Source organism: Microtus ochrogaster, chromosome 7, assembly GCF_000317375.1.
Source record: "Microtus ochrogaster isolate Prairie Vole_2 chromosome 7, MicOch1.0, whole genome shotgun sequence".
In the NCBI taxonomy this organism is placed as follows: Eukaryota; Metazoa; Chordata; class Mammalia; order Rodentia; family Cricetidae; genus Microtus; species Microtus ochrogaster.
Genome location: NC_022014.1, coordinates 21,730,119 through 21,733,764, shown reverse-complemented (window position 1 = coordinate 21,733,764; position 3,646 = coordinate 21,730,119). Strand labels below are relative to the sequence as shown.

The following is a 3,646-nucleotide window of genomic DNA, read 5'->3' as shown; positions in this document are numbered from 1 at the left end:
AGAGCTAGTTCCAGGACAGGCACCAAAGCTACAGAGAAACCCTGTCTTGAAATAAATAAATAAATAAATAAATAAATAAATAAATAAATAAATAAATAAAATAAAACATACATCAAATGTTAAATGCTTTAAGTCTCTCTAAGGAGATAAAATGGGTATGTGGTCAGATAATAAGTAGAAAGAAATGCTCTTAGTCCTCTAGAATACCGTAAGGAAGCCAAGGACTGGGTAATTATGCACTTCTTCACCTGTGGTAGACTTGCCTGCCTTCGTTTAGAGGCCCATGGTTTTCCTGACATTTTAACTTGGGTCGAGGGGAATTGGTTGGTTGGTTGATGGTTCTTTTTTGTTTTGAGGCAGGGTTACAGTGTAGCCCTAACTGACCTGAAATTCTGTAGACCAGACTGACCTCAAACTCACAGAGATTCACCTGCTTCCTGAATACTGGGATTAAAGAGTTGTGACACCACACCCTGCATTTTGGTTTTAATAGCTAGTTTTAGTTTTGTTTTGTTTTTTCCTTTGGTTTTTTGAGACAGGGTTTCTCTGTGTAGCCCTGATTGTCCTGGAACCCACTTTATAGACCAGGCTTGTCTCAAACTCACAAAAATCTACTTGCATCTGCCTCCTGAGTGCTGGGATTAAAGGTGTGCACCACCACTGCCCAGCCATTTTGGGGAGGGGTAGTTTCGTATTTTTTTAATGATTTATTTTTATTTTGATATGCATTGATGTTTTAGCTGCATGTATGTCAGTGCGAAGGTATCAGATCTCCTGGAACTGGAAATAGAGAGAGCTGCAAGCTGCCATGTGGGTACTGGGAATTGAAACCGGGTCCTCAGGAAGAGCAGCCAGTGTTCTTAGCCACTGAGAAATCTCTCCAGCCCCTAAAGTCAATTTTAATACCTGAAAAACTTGATGGAAAAGGGAACAATTTAAATAATATGAACATATTTACCTCATGGGAATATATCTCAATCTTTTTCCACTCAGGCCTGAACTCTGTTTAAGAATCCTTAGAAGTCCAGCCCAGTCTACAAAACAAGTACCAGAACTACACAGGGCTGTAGCTAGGGCTGTACAGAGAAACCCTGTCTCAAAAACAAACAAACAAACAAACAAAAAGCTTGAAAAACAGAGCAAATAACAAATGTCGCCATCAAATCCTACCTTTGTTCTATATACACAGATTGGCCAGATCCAGCACTTGGGGTTTTGTTTGGTTAGTTGGTTGGTTGGCTGACTCATTTGTTTAAGAGAGTGTCTCTGTCTGTAACTCATACAAGTTTTCATTCTTCCGACTCAACCTCCTATGTGCTATAATGATAAACACACACCATCACACCTGTCTGACCAAATGTGCATTTTGTTTTGTTTTATATGTAGTAATTTTCTTCTTTATATATTAATTTTTCTTTTAAAATGATTTATTTTTATTTACATATATGAGTATGCACATATGTGTGCACAAATGCGTGTGGGTGCCTGTGGAAGGTGTCAACTTGTGAATCACCCATCAAACTCCAGTCCTCTGCAAGAGCAGCAAACAGTCTTAACCATTGAACCATCTGTCTACCCTAGGTGTATTTTTAAATGTACTTGCTTCAAACTATTAGGATAGCAGTATATCCTTTGATGATAATATCTAACAGGTTACATGCCATCCTGAGTGTCAGGTGATATGGGGGGCTTTAGTAACCTGGCTCTGTTGCTAATCAGCTGTGTGGCTTGTGGCAAATGATTCGAATCTCTGGCCTCATTTGATACTTGGGAGTTTGTAGCAAACTCAGAAATGAATTTTAAACTATGTTAAGCAAAATATTTATTAAACAATGTAGAGTACACTTAGTGGATGGGAGTGCTAAAGGACCCAGCTCAGAGAACAACTAAAATGAAGGCCGTTAAACAGAAACAGACTAGGAGAGAACTTGCAGCTCCCCATAGTGAGCATGACCATAACCTATAATACCTCTTCCTTTGGTTCACTTGCTTAAGACTCTTAGCCCCAGAGGAAAGATTCTATCAGGCCAGACATAAGCCACATTTCAGCTTCCCTCACAGCCTCTCAAAGATCCTGAACTGGAAGTCACCAAGTCCACATTTGGTAGTTTCCGAAAAAAGAAACAGAGTAGCCAGATCTACTACTGTAGGCCTGTCCTCTCCACTGTTCAGGAGGCTGAGGCAAGAGAATCATGAGTTCAAGGCCTGCTTTAAGCATCCTTGAGATACTGTCTTAAAAGCAAAAAGAGGGTCCGGCGATGGTGGCGCACGCCTTTAATCCCAGCACTTGGGAGGCAGAGACAGGCGGATCTCTGTGAGTTCGAGACCAGCCTGGTCTACAAGAGCTAGTTCCAGGACAGGCTCCAAAGCCACAGAGAAACCCTGCCTCAAAAAACCAAAAAAAAAAAAAAAAAAAAAAAGCAAAAAGAGGGCCCAGGGAGATGACTCAATGGTAGGAAGCAATCTGAGCCCACATAAGTGCTCATCTATAACCCTGTACTCCTGTCATGAAATAGGCAGCAGAGACAGAAGGATCTCTGGAAGCCCTCAGGCCAGATAGTACAAGTGTAACAGCAAAAACAAGAGAGGCCCTGCCTCAGAAACAATAAGAAAACAAACTCCAGAAAGTTGTCCTTTGTCTTCCACTAGTGTGCCGTGACTAGTGCCACACATGCCTTGGGTATTCCTCAGTGGTAGAGATTTGTCTAACATGCAACACTCAGAATAATAATACCAAAATGAATGAATGAATGAGAAAGATGGATTATGTTAGAAGAGGAAGATCCGTTGCTAGATAGCCAGAAATAGCAAACATCAAACCAGATGTGTTAAATTGGAAGACTGAATTGTAGAGTCAACAATAGAATTATTGTGTCTATCAAACATACATGTGATATAATATATGTTACCAAGGCAACAATGAAATAAGATCTTATTCATAAACGAACATTTAAAATGAACAAACCTAAAAGACATTTTCTAATATTTTAATTTTTTGTCTCTCCCTCTCCCCAATTAAGGTCCATAGGGAAAAAAGCAGAAAGGTCAGTCAGTCCTCCTTGTAATTTGTCTCATGGACTTGAACAAAGGCCTTCCCCAGACTCTGCTCTCTTCAGCTGTAAGAAATAGAAAAGGGGGAAACAAATAACTGACTATAGTTTTACTTGTCATTGCACAACAGAGTCAAGATGGAAAATTAGCAGGAATTAAAATGCCCTGATGGTTTAGTTAATCAGTAAGAACTGGAAGCCTAAGCTCTTGTGATTTACTAATTGGTCTACTGTACTTTTTTGTATTCATGAGGACAGAATTAACCTTGCTACCTCTATTCATCCATAAATCTTTATCTGGGACTTGAGGTCCCAGGGGAATGGCTTCCAGGTATGATTTGCTGTTCCTGGTATTGTCCAGTCTGGGGCTGTATAGTAGGTATGGGGAATGCCTAATCACCCAGGACAGTATGATACCTGCATTTCTATTTCCTTCACTGTAATCTGGATTCCTTTAGGAATACAAAGTTATGTTTTTTGCCTTACTTAGAAATATGCTTCTTGCCGGGCGATGGTGGCGCACGCCTTTAATCCCAGCACTCAGGAGGCAGAGGCAGGCGGATCTCTGTGAGTTCGAGACCAGCCTGGTCTACAAG

At 40.5% G+C, this 3,646-nt stretch overlaps 1 protein-coding gene across 2 annotated transcripts in view; it reads left to right on the top strand.

Annotated features, from left to right (window-relative positions):
• Ssh2 (slingshot protein phosphatase 2) overlaps positions 1–3,646 on the top strand; it is a 243,541-nt gene that overhangs the window by 161,848 nt on the left and 78,047 nt on the right. The window lies entirely within an intron of this gene.